The sequence below is a fragment of the Urocampus carinirostris genome, chromosome 19, assembly GCF_059441175.1.
Source record: "Urocampus carinirostris isolate Australia breed hairy pipefish chromosome 19, RoL_Ucar_1.0, whole genome shotgun sequence".
NCBI classification, from domain to species: Eukaryota; Metazoa; Chordata; class Actinopteri; order Syngnathiformes; family Syngnathidae; genus Urocampus; species Urocampus carinirostris.
This window is the reverse complement of record NC_142367.1, coordinates 3,058,984-3,081,896: the sequence shown is the minus strand read 5'-3', so window position 1 is coordinate 3,081,896 and position 22,913 is coordinate 3,058,984. Positions and strand designations below refer to the sequence as shown.

General features: G+C 38.6%; 1 protein-coding gene and 1 pseudogene across 2 annotated transcripts in view; one reads left to right on the top strand and one right to left on the bottom strand.

Moving 5' to 3' along the window:
* Positions 1-22,913, top strand: part of LOC148346898 (adenosine kinase-like) — a 288,745-nt gene that overhangs the window by 92,793 nt on the left and 173,039 nt on the right. The gene's annotated exons all lie outside the window — the stretch shown is intronic.
* Positions 16,375-16,459, bottom strand: LOC148346901 (U2 spliceosomal RNA; annotated as a pseudogene).

Sequence of the window (22,913 nt, the reverse complement as noted above, 5' to 3'; positions counted from 1 at the left end):
TTGTTGATATGGGACACAGGCTCTTTCATTATTCCAGTTTTATAAATGTGAACAATTTTTTCAACAGTGAAATAAAATGCACTTAAAATTTTGATTTTGTCCAGAGAGCGGGTTTTGCGGTCTTCCTGAAATTTCTTAAAATTAGCAATCCGTCTTACAATGAAATGTGGTAACCATTTATGGATGAATCAATCATTTTAGGTTTTTTTATCATTTTTTTTTTCAATGTAACCTTAGCTCTTAGTGATTTTAATTTCATGCGCCCTATGTATGCAAAGTTGTTTGAAATTGCAAATGACTACATTTTGAAAATGTGCCTTCTAATCCATATACTGTCAATTTAATGATAATGTTGGCTTTAAAACAATGAAGCTTGTAAGGGAAATATATTTTTAGAATAATTTTCACAGAAAGTGTTCCTTGAGATTTTCTTTGGTTTGGAAAATGTTGGCCTTCACTCCAAAAAAGGATGGAAAAGACCGACGTACACCACCTTGAATCAGTGTTCCCTTGAAAATTCTTGAAATTCAATGTTGTGCTTTCAAGTTCAGGAAAATGCTTCAAGTTTTGGTGAAGTTCTTGAAAATGCTTGTCATTGTCATGTTTCTTAACAGTCTAGACCACATGAAGAAACATTAAAAAGGTCTCTGAAAATGACACTGACTGAATAGAGGACAGCTCTATTTAGAACACTGCTCTTTTGGTATCCCTAAAAAATAAAAGAGAAATAAATTAAAATATTCATGGAACAAAAATTTTAAAATACAAAACAAAATTAAGTTTTTTACACACTGAACAGATTTAAAGTCGAACAACAACACAAAATCCCTGAAAACAAAACAATAAAATAAAAACTAAAACTACTAGATCAAAGCGGCGCTGCCACGATCGGCTGCCTTTTCCAGCAGCTGCCCTATTGTTTTATTGTCTGCTCCTATCTTCGGTGTTTTTTCTTCCCGTTTTGACAACTACACTATGGATTACTTCTATTCTATGGACATGGGTTTCAACGCACAAGAAATGCGTGTATTCAAGGAATTTCAACTCCTTGCCCTGAAGAATTCTCGTGCCGGCGTGATGAAGGGGCCTATCGTGGAGGAAGAGCCGGAGCTAGCGAAGCGGCTAGCGGCATTATAAGTCTTCGGTACCATCCGTAATCATGGTAAATGCGAACGAACTCACGACCAAATAAGATCATCGAGTGCTGGTGGAAAACATCGAAGCGCACAGGGAGCGCAGTTGCTGTGTTTTGCGGAAACGTGGCTCACGTTTAGCATTCCGGACGCTAACTTGTAGCCACCCGGAGCTACCCGGAGCAATCCGGCTTCAACGCCGCTAAACAGAGACACGAAAGCCGGGGGGAATCAGAGAGGAGGCTGACTTGATAAAACGAGGTGGGGTATCCCTGGATTTTCACAAAGAAAAGTTTTCCATCTGCCGCAGGGATGTCAAATTTTTGGACTTGCGTGACGTCATCCACTTCGCTACAAGCACCCCTAGGGCATCATGTTCATCTGTTAATAAACAACGGAGTAGACTGCTGGAAGTGTGAATTTCCCTACGGAGATGAATAAAGTATCTATCTATCTATCTATCTATCTATCTATCTATCTATCTATCTATCTATCTATCTATCTATCTATCTATCTATCTATCTATCTATCTATCTATCTATCTATCTATCTATCTATCTATCTATCTATCTATCTATCTATCTATCTATTAACTCTTCTGTGCTATAGAGTCAAGTCAAATTTATTTATATAGCCCTTAATCACAAAAATGTCTCAAAGGACTGCACAGGATTACAATGACACAATTACCTAATCTTAAACCAACATGCGGGCATGGAACAACTCAAAACCTCAGCGTGATGAAAAAGAGAAACCTTGAGAAAGGACATCACAAGTAGTATGCCCCTTTCAGGATGACCAGGGTGAATTACATTTAGCATTACAGTACACAAACATAGTAAACACTAGGTAACATGTTGAAAATTTGTCCGGAAAGTGCATGACAGCAGCGACGCCCCCAGCCTGTAAACTAGTCCAGAAAGTCTATGATGGCCACGACGCAGCTCCCCATCTCTACCAGCTTGTAAATGCAGGGGTTGACATGCTTCAGGTCAGACGCTGGTTCGCTGACTCATCTCAAACCGTCCTTCTCCTTCGTATCAGCCAGGCAGGCATTCGGAAAAAGACAGGACAATACAGTATATGAGGTGGGCATCAATCATAAGCTTTGGAATAGAAGTGTGTCTTAAGTCTCAATTTAAAAACTTCCGTTGAGGTTGCAGATCTTATCTCTGCCAGCTGGTCCATGCAGGCGTTCACATGCTTCAGGTCAAACGCTGGTCCGCTTACTCATCTCCAAATCGTCCTTCTCCTTTGTATCAACACCAAGTAGGCAGTCGCAAAAAGACAGGACAATACAGAATATGAGGTGGGCATCAATCATAAGCTTTGGAATAGAAGTGTGTCTTAAGCCTTGATTTAAAAACTTCCATTGAGGTTGCGGATGGAGAACGCTCTCAAGCCGGCAGACTTCTTGGCTCTCGGAGTCACAATTAGACCGGCATTTTCCGAGCGCAGACTCCGTGCAGGAACATAGGGGGAAATCAAATCAGAGAGATAAGAGGGTGCAAGTCCTTGCAAACATTTATATGTTAATAAGAGAACCTTAAAGTCACATCTTAAGTGGACTGGGAGCCAGTTTAAGTTGGCCAATACAGGAGTACTATACTCAAACTTTTTGGTCTTAGTCAAAAGTCGAGCTGCTGCATTCCGAACCAGCTGCAAACTTTTGATGCTAGACATCGGGAAACCAGAAAGCAATACTATGATAAAATTTAAAAAAAAAAAAACGTTTTACAGTTATATTTTAACCAATATAGATACACATCCCCTGAAAAACATGCAAAAAATCTAAATGAAAACAAGTAAAACAAAAAGGGTCAAACAGAGTTCCCGAATGTTTGATCTTACATTACACAGTCCAGTCCAGCGTTCCTCCGAATCGCTCAGTCCACAATTAGTAGATTTGGGAGTCCACAATTGAAGGGATTTGGGAGTACAGTCAATAAACATGCCCGATTAAAGTCGTCGTCGACGATAAAGCTCCGAATCGTTATCTCCGCATCGGACTGAGACAGCATAGGGTGAATTTTAGCTATGTTGCGAAGATGGAAAAAAAGCTGTTCTAGTAATATTCTTAATGTGTGTTTAAAAGATTGTGGTCAAATGTGACTCCTATATTTTTGACTGAGTCACACTGGGTGACATTACATTTGTCAATGTTCAGAGCAGTTTTTGAGAAGAAGTCACGGCATTTAGATGGACCAATAACCAATGTTCCCTCTAAGCTGCGCGTGTGCGCAATCACGCACTGCCCGCACATTCTCTGCGCACAAGAAAATCTAGCCAGCTCATAAAAATGAGGGCTCAAAATTGCTAATAAGAAGCGAATTAAGTCAAAGTTACAGTGCATGAAGGTAAAAATACACGGGTTCCCCTGACGTTGTGTTCTAAATGCGGTATTTTGAAGTCAAGGTCGAAGTAGAACGAAGTTGAGTAAAGTTAGTAGAGTTTTTCGAGAAGCGGCTTCTTCGGCTCTGCTCACTAAAAGGAACCGGCTCTTTCGGGTCCTAAACGGCTCTTCAGGTTGTTTTTGCTTCTTTAATCCCTACATGACCAAACATTATCTAAAATTATGCACAAAATGACTTAAAGGAAGGGGGGAACGGAACAAAAAAGAAAAAAATTCCAAAATGAAAAAGAAGTGAAAAGATGAGAAAAAAAGAAACAAAAGGAAGAGAAAAAAAAGAAGGAAAAATTTAGAAAAAAGCCAGAAACTGAATTAAAGCTCAGACCAGTGGAAAATTAAGAGGGAACATTCCCAATAACTAACATTTCGGTCTTTTCAGAGTTAAGTCGAAAGAACTTGAGTGACATCCATTCTTTTATCTCAGTGAGGAAGGCCTCCAAATTTCCACAGTTTAGTGTGGCAAATTCCTCCATCGGAAGATATAATAATAATAATAATAATAATAATAATTTCCTTGTATTGTCATTCTGTGTAACAATGTACACAGAACGAAATGTCGATTGCACCTGACCCGTTATATAGTTGAGTGTCATCTGCGTAGCTATGGAAACTGATTTTATACTTGCGAATAATATCACCTCATGGAAGCATGTAAACGCTGAAAAGAAGGGGGCCAAGCACAGAACCCTGCGGAACACCACAGGTAACACTAAAGGGCTCAGATGTAATTTCACCATATTTAACACAGTGCGTCTTATCTGAGAGGTAGGATCTGAACCATAAGAGGACGGTTCCTCAGAGACCAATCCATTTTTCCAAGCGGTCTAGTAAGATATTATGGTCCACAGTGTCAAAGGCAGCACTAAGGTTCAGCAGCAGCAAGAGTGATGAAGCGCCGGAGTCCATTGCCAGTTGAAGATCATTGGTTACCTTAATCAGGGCTGTGTTAGTAGAGTGGTTAGCCCTGAATCCTGATTGCATAGATTCAAAAAGATTGTTCTTGGATATAAAATCATTCAGCTGCTGTGCAACAACTTTTTTCAAGTACTTTAGAAGGAAACTGTAGATTTGAGACAGGTCTATAATTACATAAGCTTTCTGGATCAAGTTTGCGTCGTTTCAGTGTAGGTTTAATAACAGCGGACTTAAAAGCCACTGGAACTACACCTGGAGAGTGATATGATTATAATATTTAAAACTGAAGGTCCAAGGACCCCTTTAAGAACTTTTATCAGTGAACCCGGAAGTGGGTCAAAAAGGCAAGTAGTCGGGTTGGCCGTATTCACCACCTGTTTAAGATTATCAAGTGACAGATCACTAAATTGGGAAAAAAATCCCTAGACAGCCACCATGTCGCGCATCTATAATTTTCAGACCTTTGACATGTGACGTATTTACATGTTCTTTATAAATATTTTCTCATATGCCTTGAATCTTTTTATTAAAGAAGACCATAAAGTCATGGGCTGAATGGGTAGAACTATCTGGAATAATCTGTTGCCTGGTTAGCTATGCTACTGTGTCAAATGATTTTGGGGTTATTCTTTCGTGCCACAATCACCTTTGAAAAATAGGCAGATTTTGCAGTGGCAAGGGCTGCTTTATACTTAAACTAGGTGTCACACCTGGTTTGACGGAAAACCTCAAGTTTGGTAGCGCGCCATTTTCGTCCGGAATTCCTGCAGTCTTGTTTCAGCAATCTAGTTTCATCAGTGTGTCTTTTAGGTTGTGATCTAAGCCACAGGGGCCACACGAAATCCATTAGAGTAAACAAAACAAAATACATACTTTTGACTAGCGCGCTGGATTTCTGACTTTGAAGGTTCTGAAATATTGAAATATTGGCCTTGGAAGTGCTTGATTTTGGCCCTGAAAAAGGTTTATGAGCCCTGTTGAATGAAAAGGGAAGTCTAGTGAAATCAGTCGTAGCCCTCTGCGCCGTTTTCAACGTTTTCCAGCCCTCGCTCTCTTTTTGCACATATGAATAGGCTCAAATTCACTTGCTGGCAAAGGGCAGCCTCGATGGCGTGTACTGGAATAATCCAAATAGCAATCTCATTATTCACTTGGATTCCGTTAAACCGGAGTGCATTGTCTTCCGCCCGTCCACGATATAGCAGCATTAGCATTGTTGGCTCAGGCGAATGTTGTATCTGGCAAACAGTGCCATTTTTTTGTCCGACGTTTGGAAATGCTCTCTCTGTGCCTTAACACGCCAAGCGTTAAATAGGTCAGTAACATTTCCATCGCTCTTGTCTGCTTTTGTAAAACACACCCGACGCTTGGCCAGCGTGGACGCAGGCCAAGCGCATTAATGGCAACCAGGCCGAGTCGGATGACATTGTTATTGCAGCCCTTCTTTCCAAAGTGCGGCAGGCTGAAAATCTATAGTTTGATTTATAGCGCCGTCTGAATTTACGTTCAGAGCAGAGGGGGAAAACCGGCGGCAATTCTGCGAACAAAAGGGCCTCCACATTATGCGGTGGAGAAACATGTGGTACTCCTCCTGAGAGGGTTCACCTGGAGCGGGATATAGGTTTACTATGTTGAAGGGACTCAAGTGAGCGAGCACTGTGAGAAATGGTCCCTAAGGTCTTGATGGGAAGGGAAAGCAACAAGTTAGCAATAAGACTTAAGTTTCATCTGCCAGGGAGGTCTTCATTGACCGTGATAAGTTTAAAGTTTAGTAGCCACTCATAATAAGGAGAAAATACATTTATGGGAGTCAGCTTATGACATGATTCCCTGCAAATATGGTGTTGTAACATTCACAAAAGTCCAGTCAATCCAACTGTGTAAAATATTTACTCCAAAATACAGGATAATGCCGACAGATGAAAAAAAATCCGCCTAAAAGCATTTCTGCATTGTTTGCCGATCTTTGCATCTTCCTGTTTGGCTTCATTGCTCTTTCAATACTTCCGTGAGCCTGTGACCTTTTGAGTGACACCGCTCTTAGGCAATTTCAAGCTTTTTTTCATGGTCCTTAGCCTGTTTTAAAAAAAAGGAGAAAAAAACATAATGACCAATTGTGTTTTAAAAATCTTACGCCAATAGGGACCGATTTAAATGTGGATCGACGCTTTGGTTAGCTAATGACTTCCCAATATAAATGTGTACACATTTATGGTGTGTATTCAAATCAGAGCCGAAGTTAGACGTGTGCAGAGCCAATTGTGATTCATTTTACTCCTCATTATTACGCGAATGTGTGCACGATTATGTATTTACTTCTTGAAAGAGAATGTTCAACTTTTACAACCCTATCACAATGTCTGAAAAGTGGCCAAAGTAAAATACACAAATGCAATTGTAGATTGGTCGTCTCCAACAGCCTCTTTTGGAAAAGCCTGGACCTACCATGTGAAAAAAAAAAACAATAAAAAAAAATATATATATATATAAATATATATACTGGACTGTCTCGGAAAATTAGAATATTGTGATAAAGTTCTTTATTTTCTGTAATGCAATTAAAAAAACAAAAATGTCATACATTCTGGATTCATTACACATCAACTGAACTATTTCAAGCCTTTTATTATTTGAATATTGCTGATTTTGGCTTACAGCTGAAAAAAACTCAAAAATCCTATCTCAAAATATTAGAATACTTCCTCAGACCAAGTAAAAAAAATAATTTTATAACAGCAAAACTAAATCAAACATTTGAAAATGTCCATTGATGCACTCAGTACTTGGTTGGGAATCCTTTTGCACGGATTACTGCATCAATCCGGCGTGGCATGGAGGCAATCAGCCTGTGGCATTGCTGAGGTGTTATTGATGCCCAGGATGCATCGATAGCGGCCTTCAGCTCATTTGCATTTGTAGGTCTGGTGTCTTTCATCTTCTTCTTAACTATACCCCACAAATTCTCGATGGGGTTCAGGTCAGGGGAATTAGCAGGCCAATCAAGGACAGTGATGCCATGGTCAGTGCACCAGTTACTGGTGGTTTTGGCACTGTGGGCAGGTGCCAGATCATGCTGGAAAATGAAATCCTCATCTCCATAGAGCTTTTCAGCAGATGGAAGCATGTAGTGCTCTAAAATCTCTTGGTACACAGTTGCATTTACTCTGGACTTGATGAAACACAGTGGACCAACACCAGCAGCTGACATGGCTCCCCAAACCATTGCTGACTGTGGGAACTTCACACTGGATTTCAAGCAACTTGGATTTTTCTCTTCTCCAGCCATTCTCCAGACTCTGGCGCCTTGACTTCCAAATGAAATGCAAAACTTTCTTTCGTCTGAAAAGAGGACTTTGGACCACTCTGCAACTGTCCAGTGCTTCTTCTCCAAAGCCCAAGTCAGACGCTTCTTCCGTTGTCTTGAGTTCAGAAGTGGCTTGACCATGGGAATACGGCTATTGTAGCCCATTTCCCGGACACGTCTGTGAACTGTGGCTTTTGATACCTGGACTCCAGCTTCAGCCCACTGTCTTTGAAGCTCCCTCAAATTCTGGAAGCGGCTCTTCTTCACAATTTTGTTAAGGCTGCGGTCAAAACAAACATGATTCAAATTGAATCTTTTCTTCCGGCGCCGTCACGAATGGCAGCCACTCCAGCAGCTCCCGTGTTATTTTCGATTGTTCTCGATTGTTCTCGGCTCAGGGATGCTGCTGGAAATGTGAATTTCCCTTCGGGGATGAACAAAGTATATCTATCTATCTATCTATCTCTCTTGGTTTTGCAGCGTTTCCGGCCAGATTTTTCCTTTCCAACAGACTTTTTGTGGATATGCTTTGAAACTGCACTCTGTGAACAGCCTGCACTTTGAGAAATTTCTTTTTGTGTCTTACCCTCCTGATGGAGGGTATCAATGATGGTCCTCTGGACAGCAGTCAGATCAGCAGTGATTTAGTTTACTGAACCAAGCTGAGTGTTTTTAAGGCTCAGGAAACCCTCGCAAGGTGTTTCGAGTTAATTAGATGATTCAGGTGATTAGTTGAATAGCCTACTTGTATACTTTTTCATGATATTCTAATATTTTGAGATAGGATTTTTGAGTTTTCTTAAGCTGTAAGCCAAATTCAGCAATATTAAAATAATAAAAGGCTTGAAATAGTTCAGTTGATGTGTAATAAATCCAGAATGTATGACATTTTTGTTTTTTTAATTGCATTACAGAAAATAAAGAACTTTATCACAATATTCTAATTTTCTGAGACAGTCCAGTATATTCAGATAGTGATCAAATTTGACAAGGCACTTGGTAAGGCTTCCAGCTAAGTAGGCATTTAATTGCAAAAAAGAAATGCAAGCGAGAATAGTAACCTTCTCTTTCTGTGTGTTCCAACTCAGATTAATGTTTGTAGCACTTGCAGTGATTATGCAGTGTTACCTTTCATAAGAGACCAAAACCATCCATATTCTCCAAACCTTTCAAGAACAGCATTCAATTTACTTTGGGTAGGTCTTGGTTTGGGATTCAAGGGTGAATTTTGCAGGAACAGGAAAAGGGTTAATACTCCTAGCCTACGAAAGGGACAGTGTGTAATATGTAGTTCCTCCTAGTGGTACAAAAAAGGCAAAATTACACAAAGATCAATGTATTTAAAAAATCCATCAAAATTTGTGTTTCTTTTACACCGTGGAATTCCCACTTAAGTCAGCATCCTGCCGCCGTCTGTTTCCGTGTATCACTGGCCCTAGCTCGTACCAGACAACACACTGCCTTCTAGTGGTCAAATATTACACATTGGTGCATTTGAAAAGAACATTAATTAATCTTATATGTTCATTCTGGTTTTAATGTTGGAGACCTGCAAAATAGATTGCAGAGGCTGATTTATTTTACTTTACTGTTTAACAGTTCATCTGTTCAAAACTTTCGACTATTATAAACCGTTTACATCATTTTAACTATTGGCGACTCATGTTGCTGTTCTTTGATTTTCCACTCACTTTAAAGGGACATTGTGTCATTGTTACTTTAATTCAGTAAAAAAAAAACATTGATTTGGATACTTGGCAAAATACCCCCCAACCCCCAACTCCAAAAAGAAAAAAAAATGTGTAGTTCTTTTACATAACGTCGCAGGTATTTTTGTCTGGCAACCCACTGTTGTTTTTTTCCTGCTGTTTGTTGCAATGTGTCACAACGTGCTCTATTCCAGCCAGTGTGTCTTAAAGGTACTTAAGAGAGACAGAGAGAGAGAATTCTAGCTCCTGCACCTTTGCGAGTGGCGCCTGGCTTGGCCAAAGACAAGTGGACATATTTCAAACTATAGTTGATTTTTCCGTTGTGCTTCTCTTCTCTTGCACTATCGGCACTATGGTAAAATACTATACGTAGCCATAATACAATACAACTTTTACTTATATCTGTACATTCAAGGAAACTGTGCGGGTCAGATGTATCGACATTTCGTTCTGTATACACGTGTACTAGAATGACAATAAAGTAGATCTGAATCTGAATCTGAATCTTTAGTGTTGTCCCGAGGGCGGAATTCAAAACCTTGTTGGGCCTGATCAGACTACTATGATCTAGAAGAAGACATTTATCTAATTTCCCCACTGATGGATCCCCCCATGCAGAAAGCAATGATGGTGTTCCATAGTGAAGTTTTACGTGTAGTCAGGCGGCCCGCTAACCAGAGCGGAATTACGACGCATTGTTGTAAAATCGCATCTCTCGGTTTATTATCCGCTTGAAGAGATGATGCGTCCGATTCCCTTGTTTATGGTCTGCTACCAAATGCTTTATTTTTCACGGTAGACGAGGCAGCGTCTAATTTATCACTGGTGCCTCACGTGTAGGTTGGGGGGGGGGGGGGGGGGGGGTTGTGGGGAAGATGGGTGTGAATGATGGATGACACCGGCAGTGTTGTCTGGCACAAGCCAAAAGGAATTGGGAAGGTTACCGGAGCGATAAATTCAAAGTTTTCCGAGGCGTCGCGAAAAAGCGTTGATGCTCTTCTCGCATCGTCCCTTGAGCTGTCAGGAAAACCGAAAAATACCGTCTGGATAACAAACAATGCACGAGAGACAACCTGGGCCTTAATATCGGACTGCTCCAGAATCTTAATGGGACTCAGTTGAAAAAACAGTTTAAAAGGGTTTGTATGGGTGCTTGAAATTCTTAAAAACGCGTAAATGTTAATGTTGTGTTTGGTGCTTGATTTTGGGTGAAGTGCTTGTAAATGCTTGACATTGTTGCCAAGTCTGCTTCATAATTATGCAGACACTGCTCTCTGATGTACCCGCTTTGTCATTGATTTTTTTCCCCATGTGATCAACAGCAGCTGGCATTGGTTCAGGGGTTTCAAACTCAATTGAGTTGGGGTCCGCTGAAACTAGGCTCCGGGTGAGGTTAGGCTAAATGGTTTGTTTTTTTAACATAACCAGCATTGATAAAAACATTCTTTTGTTCATAAAGGGTCAGTGTTTTATATTTGTCTACTAGATGTCTATGTAATGTGTAGCGCAACCAAAATTGAGTCCTAGGATGACTACAAACTACGGTGACTGAAAGTGGACAAAAAGCACTCTTTATCTTTCAATTTTACCCACATTTTCTCAACGACAAGGGAAAAATATTACTTTTAAAAAGGGATAAAGACATGGAGAAAGAAGCAAAAAAAGAAAACGGGAATAAAAAAGTAGGGGGAAAAAAACAAAAAAGGAAAATAAAAAAAATACATTGAATGAGGAAAAAAAGCACATTTTCTCTCTTTAAGATTTTTTATAATATTTTTATTTTTCATATTTATTTTCCTTTTTCTTGAGTTTTACTTTTTGTGTTAATCCTTTTTTCAGTTTCCCCTTGTTTTCATTATATCCTTTTTTATTTTTCTTATTTAAACTTTTCTTTTTTTATCTTATTTCTCTTTTCGAAAGTAATAGGGTGCGCTTTGGTCACTTTTTCATATTTTGTCTTCTTCCGTTGGACTTTTAGCAATTGTTTTCCGTGGCACGATAGGATACAGAAACATCTAGTAGGAACATGATACAAACTGTGTCCCTTTAACTTTACACAAATACAAAACATAATTAAATTCAATAACTAACATCTTTGATAACATTTTGGACCGTTTTTGAAAATTCAAGCGAAATACAAAAAAATTGACAAAAGCCAGAAATAGACTAATTATTCATTTAAATAGTCAAATTAAAAATAGATTTAAAAAACTAAAATATAAAATGTGTCAATCCTTTGATTCATCCTTTTCTGAAAATTAATTTTGACGACCATGCATCGACATTTCGTTCTGTATACACGTGTACTAGAATGACAATAAAGTAGATCTGAATCTGAATCTGAATCTGAATGAGGTAAATCATTTAATGTTTGATATTCCGTTTTTCTGAAAATAAAAACTGCATATAATTGTTTTGCTTCCTCGACATGGCTGATGATAAAGTAAACAATTTCTTGAATTTTCTCTGTTTTTACTGTCATCACCTGGAAAAACATTTGCTAACGTTGCCAAGATCGTTCATTATTTTGACTTTTATTTCGCATTGTTGTTCGTTATTTTGACTATTTTATGCGCATTGTTACTGTTGTCCAAACATGTTGCGGTTCTTTGATTCCCCTACACCTCCTAGGGCTGATTTTCGGCTGTTTTTTTTACAACATTAAATATTTAATTTTAAAAATAAGAAAGACCTTGGGAGGGCTTTTAGAACAGGTAGGAATTTATTTTCTGGAATTGGGCTCACCCCTGTTCTCCTTGCAAGTTGAAAATTCATTGATGTTTTTTTTCCTTACTTTAAGTGTCAACTAAACTATTAACTTATCAATGACAAAATACTGTAACGTTTGTAATAACCAAGTAGAACACTATTTCACTAGAAAACTATCGGTGCAGGACACCAAAGTCTGTTACCAGTCTTTTTTTAGCCACAACCCTTGAAAACCTGACATATACATACCCGTAAAATTGTTTTCCCCCTAAAGATTTGATTATTTAAAAAAAGATAGTGTTCAAACCCTAACTTTAGAACAGCATAGAGGTTGTTGAAAACAGTAGATAGATAGATAGATAGATACTTTATTCATCCCAGCAGGGAAATTCACATTTACAGCAGCATACCTGTACTGAGAAACAATACAATAATAAAGCAAAAAGAATACAATATACAAATACCCAATGTGACATGCTTATACCGACTGTAGAGCAATAAGATGCTACACAGAATACATATTGCAATAAAATTCGGTAATATACAATGTAGGGGGTGTGGTTTAATGTGGGCCTTTACTCTGCCGGGTGGAGTTAAAGAGCCTCATGGCATGAGGAAGAAAAGATCTCTCTGAAGCTGCTCTTCTGTCTGGATATAATGCTGTGTAGTGGATGTGATGAATTGTCCATGATTGACCGCAGCTTTTTCAGTGCCCGTCTCTCAGCTACTGTTGTCAGGCTGTCCAGCTCTGTGCCCACAACAGAGCTCGCTTTCTTCGCCAGTTTATGGTGGAAACCGTGGAGGACTTTCTGTTTCAATGAGTCAGGCACCACAAACTGGAAGATCTTCTTGCCCATGCGAGGATCTTTCCTTATATTGTAGAGCATGCCATTCTGTATGGTGAGTCTGCTCCAAAGCTTCAGTAGTTTCATCACACTAGGCGAGTCGACAGCTTGGCTTTTGACCCAACATGAAATTTTGTTCCTTTTATATTATTTTATTATTTTTATACTTTTTAAATGTTTTCATTTTTTAATGGTTTATTTAAGGTTATACTTGTGTATAGCACTTTGTCTTCAACTGTAGCTGTTTTAAAGGGCTTTATAGATAAAGTTGAGTTGAGTTATTCCTATAAAATAAGAGGCAGCTTTAGACTAGACAGCTTTAAGATTGAATCGGTGATTTGGGTCTATCTCAAGGTCTACTGGCTGCTAAGAGCTCGCTTTTTTGTGTACTTGTGCAGACAAACGTAAGGGGAGACGCATACCCTTGATGTTTCCATATGTTCAAGTCTGCAAAGGATGTAAATGCCCGAAATTCGATAGCCTTCCCCTTTTTTAATGTTAACCTGCAGGACCAATCAAATTTCAAGCCGAGGGTCCTGCTTGGCAAAAAAAAACAAACAATTGATCGATTCCTGGCAGCACGGCGGCTGGGTGGTTAGAGCTCAGCCCCACGGTGCAGTCATTGGAAGCTTAAAACACACCTTTATTCTATAGCATATGAATAACCTATATTTCATATTGACAATATCTGTTTATTATTTGCCCTCATGTAGGTTTTAGATCTGGGGATGGTGTCATAATAGTCTATGGTTTGCAATAATCTGTGGTCTGTGCAGCCCTTTGAGGCTCTTTGTGATTAAGGGCTATACAAATAAACATGACTTGACTTGCAATAATAGTCAAAATAACGAACTGGCATCGAATGCAATCACTTTTTCAGTTGTCCAATATTGAAAACCGAATAAACATATTAATGACCTCTTAAGTCAAAATATTAGAGCAGATTGTACACTCTTAACTTCGACCATGCTATTATTCCCAAAAATTTAAAACTCAACTTGTATAAGGCTGACTCATTTTCTTTTGTTAGTGTGCCAATGCTGCCATGAACACTTTTCTATTTTCAAATTCCTAGCCAAGGGTCCTGCTTGGCAAATAAATAATATATTAGTGATTGTTATGTTTAAAGTGTATTAGACACTCAAAACAAGGAGATAAGACATCAATGGATATTGAACTATGAGAACAGGAAACAGGAACAGAACAGGAAAGGACCAAAACCTCCAGTGAAATGTTCAAACCTGTCCTAAAAGCCCTCCCCTGAACCTTTTCTTTTTATTAAATCTCGTAGGTTAGAAAATCGGATATGCCCTAAAGGGTGTGGGAATCAAAAAACAGGAAAATGTTTGGTCAATAGTGACCATGATGTAAACGGTTTATAATCATCACAGCAATAAATATCAGTGTGCAATTCTAGTCCAAACAACAAAATGGCATCCTATGCAATCACCTTTGTAGTTGTTCAATAGTAAAAGCAAAATAAACCAGTCAAATCAGTTACCTTTTCAATTGAAATATTGTAGCAAATATTGTAACTAGTCATATTATGTATGATCATATATCATTCCAAAACATGTAAAACTCAACTCGAATATTACAAAGCTGGAAAGTGTGCCAATGCAAGCATGAAGTAATTCATTTCAATTCTTTATTTTATTGTTTTACAAAAATGTTTTTTTTTATTCCGCATTGTTACTATACAATGGATAATCGACTTCAGAAATCTCATATTTATTTTGTAGCTTCCCCCTCGTGCCTTTTGAACGCTATGTGAACCCAGTGCCCAACCGCCACTCTCATTTTGCATGCAAAAAAGAAGCCCGACTTACTTGAACTCGTCATTTGCATCGTTATTTACTTGGAGAACTTAGCACATGCACCCTGATTCAACCCTGCCTCAGTTCGATTAAAAAGAAACGAAGGATAAACACTCAATTAAAAGCACACAATAAACAGATTCCAAATGAAAGTAAGGATTGGCGTTCCAAAATATTTTAAATTCTGCTAAACTGATAAAAAGACTATGATACATCATAACATTTAAAAAAAATAAAAATGTATTTGCTCCCATAGGTTTTAGGTAGTTATTTTGCCATTTTATATGTCTGATTATACATTTCAATCCTGTAAGAGACAGCAATACACAATTATGTATATTTAAAAAAAAGTTTAATAATTGTATTGATAATATTTGGGTTTTGTAAGAACTTAAAATGATCTCATTTGTTTTTTTCACAGCCCAGTTAAAGGGATAGTGTGTATTATTTGACCACTAAATATAGCCGTATGGTGGAGTGCAGATATTTTTTTGTTTTTTTTGGAGATAGCTAGAGGGAGGGAGGGAGAGGCATACAGTATATTTGAAGACAAATTCAACAAAACCGCCAAACCCGCTCTCCAGGTAAGAGCTAATTCTTCATCGGACTTTATTTCACTGTGTAACTTTTAAAGATTTGATAAAATTAATGAAATGATAATAATGTCAGAGCTTTTGTCCCATATTAATATAAAAATACCAAGCACGATTTGTCTCCCTCCCGCAGTTACTTAAAAGTGTTGAGGCTCATTCTGACTGTCATTTTTGTCCAAAATAATGGTTTTAAGACAAGTTGCGTGATAAGTTAGTTTGTAAAAATGTCACAAAATACTCCAAAGAGAATGGTTACGGCATATTTGGAGAGAAGTGAGTGCTTCCACTATGTGCGCCTAGCCTGGCCCAGCTCTACCTCTCACCCAATCAAATTATTCTGGGTGCTTTGCTGGCGTTTTATGGGAATAGGTGTTTACAGTTTGTTCTGTGGGTTGTCATCATAAAGTGTCTCAACAGTAAACATATTTTGTACAATGAGCTTATGTATAAAGGATTCATTCGCGATGTACAGACAAAACTTGGTATGTTGGTGTGACCCCATGATTGCAAACCATAGTTGCGTCTGTGCTCTTTATATTCTGGCCAGAACCCCAATATCTGTCTCGCTCTGGCTTTGCATTGATTACAATCGCCGTTTCTGAGTTCACATTTGGAACGATTCTGAAAGAAAAGCAACCTTAACAAAAACTATGGAGACTCAAGAAAGGGTTTGGTGCATCAGTAAGTATCGAGCCTTTGGAAATAATTTCAGTCTGATAAATCACCACTGGATAGCAAAAGTGGCTTTGTTCAGATCTTTGTCCATACATCAAGTGGGGTTTTTAAGGGTTATTGTTCTATCTTCGTTATTCATTATCCATTATCCGTTATCGGTCAGTTCATAATACGCTACAAAGCCTAGGAGCCGGGACACTTACTCTTAGCCAAAAGGCCAAGCTAAGGTCCTAGCCCTAAAGCCTTGCTGCGATCATTGCGAATGCACCGTTCCCGGAGGTACTGCAATACCGGGCCGATGCGTGGAGCGGACAGAGCAAGCTCCTATTCCATCTCCAGATTGCAAAAAGGCCAAGCTAAGTACTTAGCTTCTATGCCTTAAACCCCCACTTCCTCTTCCTTTTTACGGCAAATAAGAGTGTATAGGCCAGGGGTGTCAAACTCATTTTACCTCGGGGGGCCACACGATAGAACAAACATTCTCTCGTGGGCCGGACTAGTATATTGGAAAGAAAGAAAAAGAAAGAAATAAGACAAAGCAAAGTAGAGAAAAAGAGAGAGGGTGGGACAATGAAAGAGAGAAAGGGAAAGAGAGAAGAGAGAGAGAGAGGGAATGTGAGAAACAAAAAATATATAAAGACAAATAGTGAGAGAGGGGGAAAGAAAGAGAGAGAATAATATCCAAAGAGAAATAAAAAGAGAGATAGAGGGAAGGAGAGAAGAGAGAAGGAGAGAAAGAGAGAATGGGAGAAGGAGAGAAGGGGAACGCAGGAGAGAGCAAAAGAGAGAAAATGAAAAATGGAAGAGAGAGCAAAAGAAGGTAAAAAGACACAGAGAAAGAGACAAAGAGAAACAAAGAAAGAGAAAAAGACACAGAAAGTGAAAGAGAGACAAAGAGTGAGAAAAAGGGAGGAAAAGAGAGAGAGAGAGAGATAGAGATAGAGGGAGAAAAAGAAAGAAATAAAAGTACACCGTCTTTGTGAGAGGCACCTGGCTTTGGCAACATCAAGTGGACATATCTAGGCCTGCAGCTCGTTTTTCTCTTGCGCTTCTCTGAGCGTCGTCTCGTGGGACGGATTCAATCCCTTAGCGGGCCTGATATGGCCCGCGGGCCACATGTTTGACACCCCTGGTATAGGCGGACCCATATGACAATTAGGTGTAGTAAAGCAGCGTGGTCTTGTGTCATGTACAAATTGCACAAGAAAGCTTTTTCCTTTCAAAAAAATATGATGACGAAGACGCATCGTCATCACCTGGTCATAAAGGGATGATTTTTTTTTGTAAGCAAATAGCCCTTGTGTTTGTAGAAGCATTATTTAAATATTGGCGATATCACAAATATTTTAAAAAAGCACCAAAGTAAAAGTTCTGCTTGAAATGTATCCGTTCACAAAAAAAAATATTTTCAGAAGTTTTCTGTATAAGTCTTATGCCTACATAGCTACAGAACCAAATTTTCTGTAACCTTCCAAAAAATTAGTCAAATTGGCACCGCCTCTTCCCATTTAAGATTAATGTCTGGCATTGAATGAGTTAAATACATTCTGGAGCGTGTGATACAGCAACATTATTAGGATTGTTTTCACCCTGCCTATCACCTCTTTGACTAGTTGTTCTCTGGTAGGTGTTACAGGGCTCTTAAATCACGAACTATCAGGCTCAGAGGGCCATCGCCACCCAAAGCATTGCGCAAAACTGTGAAAAATATATATCTTGCCAATTGCATTGAAAAATGTGTGCTCATATTTTGAAAATGAGGGATTACTGTATAAGTCCATGCTATATGTCGAATTTTTGGACTAGCGTGTGACGTCATCCACACCTCTACAAGCACCCCTAGGGCATCATGTTAATCTGTAATAAACAACAGGGTAGACTGCTGGAAGTGTGAATTTCCCTACGGGGATGAATAAAGTATCTATCTATCTTTCTATCTATCTATCTATTTATCTATTTATTTTGTATTTTCTTAACTGTGGCAACTTAAATGGTATATTGACTCAGTGATTTGATTATGTTACATGTGACTTTTGAACGAGATATTCCAATTCAATACAAGAATATATGCCCACAGGGTTACTACTATCCTTTCATGCATGTAAAATCGACATTCCAATTGATTCAGAAACTCGAATTCTGACTTAATTTTGTCAGGGGGTTAATACAGCCAAAAGCCAGGCCATAATCAGATTACTCAGACTGGATCCCCCTTCGATTTGCAGGCAAGATTGAGCTGAAAAGAGATGTGAGCGAGAGAGGGTGTGTGGCTAATGCAAGCCTTCGACCGATAATAAGCTCATTATCGTGTTGATCATTCACAATCCTGACTGCCTGGCAGGACTTTTACTGTTGTCATCAAAGTACAAGCTTGCAGACTTTGAAGGACCTGGCGCAAAGGCTGGATGTGATCAGGACAGTGTCTCACATCTTAGCTGTAAAGACCACACAGGACAAATGGGTGTTATTCAGGTCTTCCCTGAGTCGTGACCTCATAAAGTCTACTGGTTGACACTAAGTAATCCAATTGCTACCTGAGGCCAGGGTGTTTGCAGTGTTGTCGTGTCGTGATTATATGGGCTTACAAACTTAAGTGAGTACAGTGAATTTTCTAATTGTATGTTCTGTTGAGAATTTTTGCATGTGCATGAAATTTCGTGTAATTAAGATTAACAGTTTTCCTTATGCCGCTATGAAATCCCTGTAGCCAAACATTTTTTTTTTGCTAGATTAAGTTTTGCCTTCATGCATCAACATATGGATATCTATTTAACACTGTAACATTCTGACCGTTCGCCGGCGGGCTGTCAGACTGTTGATACACAGTCTTGTCACGATTTCATCAGTCACTGGAAAGCTTAAACTATCGGGATTCATGATATGATGAGCATTTCAAAATGTACCCATCACAGAAACGTCATCATTGAATTGAAACAAAATACCGGAAAACTATAAAGCTGGTATAGCTCATAAATTTGATTCCTTGGCAGTCATCAAACAAAATATATGTCTGCAAACATGGGTACATCCAGGAACGTCTTGTGATTCCAACTATGTAAAATATTTATTCCGAAACACAGGATTATGCTGACAGTTAAAAAAAAAAAATCCTAAAAGCAATCCTGCATCATTTGACTATTCTTGTTGTAATATGTCTATTTTGCACCACAATTTCCTTATAAAATTAAACAGACTGTAAAAAGATTTCTTATTCGGCCGTTAGCCCCATTAACATTTTGCTTGACACCACTCTCGCCCAATTACAAGCTTTTTTCACAATCGTTAACCTGCGATAGCCTATAACAGCCTGTGTACGAAAAAAAAGACACACAGAACTTTGGCTCTAATTATAGTCAGCCATTAGTGCCCGATTAAAATGATGATTTGACACATTCGTTAGCCAATAAAATCTGAAAAGATTTACCTGTTTTTTTTTCTGGAAAAATAAGTCATTCATTTACATATCTTTCAATATGTCTTAAAGATTGGTTGCAAAGTTTTTTGTGTTGTTAACTGGTCATCTCCAAATGGCCCCTTTTAAAACGGCTACAATTACTATAAAAAAAATCTGTAAAATACAATGTTTAGTTTTTGAGATTGTGATCAAATTTAAAAAGGTACCAGGTAAAGCTTCAAGCTATTGTCTCACCTTTTTTCCAGCTAAGATGCCCATGCTACACTGATCTGCAGGTATTTGATTGCAAAAAAAAAAATCAGGAGAGAATAAAAACTTTCTATTTCTGTGTGTTCCAACTCAGATTACTCAATGGAAGTAGCACTTAGAGTAATCATTTCAATTTGGGACAAAACCTCAGTGTGTTACCTTCAAAAGAGACCAAAATCGTCCAGAAGATGAGGTAAAATTTTGGACTATTTGATAAAGTTTCAGGAGCGAGCAGAGAGAGTGGGAAAGGTGAGATGGCACAACATTCATTTGGACAGGTAACTTAAAATTAGTTTTACCTGGTTATATCAGTATCAGAAATTATTTTCCCCCCATTTTATTAATACTCCACTTATTGAAACATAAATATTTTGTTTGTTTGTTGTACATGATTCAATTGTTTGTTTGTTTGTACATGATTCAGATTGAATCGTTTCTTGTACATGATTCAATTGTTTGTTTGTTTGTACATGATTCAAATTGAATCGTTTCTCCGGCGCCGTCACGAATGGCAGCCACTCCAGCAGCTCCCGTGTTATTTTCGATTGTTCTCAGTTATTTTCGATTGTTCTCAGCTAAGGGATGCTGCTGGAAAAGTGAATTTCCCTTCGGGGATGAATAAAGTATCTATCTATCTATCTATCTATCTATCATCTATCCATTATCTGCACCGCTTATCCTCAGCAGGGTCGCGGGAGTGCCGGAGCCCATCCCAGCCATCTTCGGGCAGTGGGCAGGGGACACCCTGAACTGGTTGCCAGCTAGTCGCAGGGCACACAGAGACGGACAACTCGCTCGCTCATTAACACCTAGGGACAATTTGGACCGGCCAATTAACCTGACATTCCTGTTTTTGGAATGTGTGAGGAAACCGGAGTGCCTGGAGGAAACCCACGCAAGCACGGGGGACATGCAAACTCCGCGGAGGAAGGTTGGTAGCTGGATTTGAACCCATGACCTCAAAACTGTGCCGCACACGCGCTACCCACAGCGTTGCCGTGCTGCCCCCAAAATTGTCCATATTCTCCAAACGGTTCAAGAACAGAATTCTGTTTACTTTGTGCACATCTTGGTTTGGGATTTTAGGCGAATTTCACAGGAACATTAAGGGAATGATTTAACTTTTAGAGCACTTTGTAGTGTTTAAAAGTGACCCACAAAAAGAATATTCATATTCACTTTCTGCTGTGGTCTGCTGTCAGGGGAGGCATCATGGAGATATAAATTAAGAATATATTAAATGGTTATATTGGTTTAGTGTTTAAGTTCTTTTTTCAATTGTTGGTTTTCTCTTTCAAAATCTCAGAATTTTCACATTATATTATGAATAATTTTAATACAATTAGCATGAAATGTATTACTGTTTTGTACATCTACATATACAGAGTGAGGCACGCATCTTGCCTCATGGTAGAGCACAGTCGTGAGACCAATGATTCTGATTTGGCGCACATAAGTCCCGAACTATAGAATTGGTGATAGTATTATGTCAAGCAAGTATTTTTTTTTCTCGTTGTGTAAATTACATTTGAGCAGAGAAAACAGCGGCAGCTCTGTTTACTCCCGAGTCTGGACATGCTAGTGAATCGAGACAGCTGATAATGTTGAGATTTTAAACAGTCAGTTGTCGAAAAGCGTGTGTGTGATAAAGAGAGTAAAAAGCGTAATGATCTTATTTTAGGTAAGCATGTTTAGGTGGATACTGATACATTTCATTAGTTTTTATCATAAAATTAGTTTGACGCTCAAGTGTATGTGTTGGTGATTAAGAGGGGGCAAGACAGGCATGCTAAAGTGGAAGGCTGAGTGATTAGCTGTTACCATAACATAGCTAGTCAATCTGGCCATTTAAGTTTTTGTGTACCTTTTATACGTTTTTTTGATAAGCCTAATTTTATTTCCTGCACTGTTAGCTTTTGGAATAAGTGAAAGAATAGACATGTTAGTTGTGCTGAAATTCTTAATTATTTACTGTAAAATCTTTCAAAAAGCTATTTAAGATTTATTTTAGTCCATAAGAAATATTCTTAGTTTCTTTTGCATTATTAAAAATTCCTCATGCCATATTTTAAATTTTTACAGTAAATAATTATCGGTTCCAAAATATTGGTTATTGGCCTCCTCTTAATACTAATCATCGTATCGGCCCTGAAAACATATTGGTCGGTCTTTACTATTGATGTTTTCATTCAAAAGGATCAGCTATTTTATGCATTATCCATTTCGCAGTCTTATAGTGCTCATAACAATATTTTGTTAGTTATTACTGACCATTAAGTTTGTATTAATCGATTTGGTCAAACATTACATTATTATTCAACATTACTTTGCAGAGACATGTTTACCGAAAAGCTGTATAAAGTCACTGTAATCGACAAACCAAAATAAAGACACACATAAAATAACTGTTTTTTCCAAATTTTTAGGTAGAAATTCATGTATCGTTCGCAGTATTGGTCTCCAGGGGCAGGATTTTATTGGTATAGGTTGGAAAAACGTCTGCTGGTCAAACATAATAAACATATCCAAGTCTAAAGTCATGGGCTAATGTCCACGTGTAATCAGAGATAAGTCTGGACCAAGTCTGCAAGCAGTTTAATGCCCTACTCTAATCTTAACCTTTGTCTTTAAACGCAAAGTCTAAATTGTAACATTTTAATACGGGACTGAGAGCTGAGCATCCCCAACACGGCTAACTGTGCATAAAGTTGGATTTATTGGAGATATTGACCAAAAGCCAGGAGGAGTCTCCTCTTTGGTCACCGTAAGTTACCTGATTGACTGTAGAATCATGTTTTTTTTTTCACACCCCCGCACTTTCTGGAAAAGAGTGATTTAATGGAAGCTGCCAGAGCTCATTACCATCAGGTACCCAAGCCCCATTCTTCTCCGGCACAGTTGCTGGGCCACACATCATACAGAAAGGTGCTGCATTAAATGTTGAGATCGACTGACGTTTGCTCCTTCTTCGTTTTTTGCACTAAAGGAGCAATTTAAGCAGCACTGGTCAAACCTTGTACAATGAGCCACTTCTTACTTTTATATTGCAACTGATAGGGGGTTACATAATACGACCAATGTTAACGCTGTATGGCATATGCTGGGCTGACGAGCTGTCGAAGCTGCACCCTGTTAATCA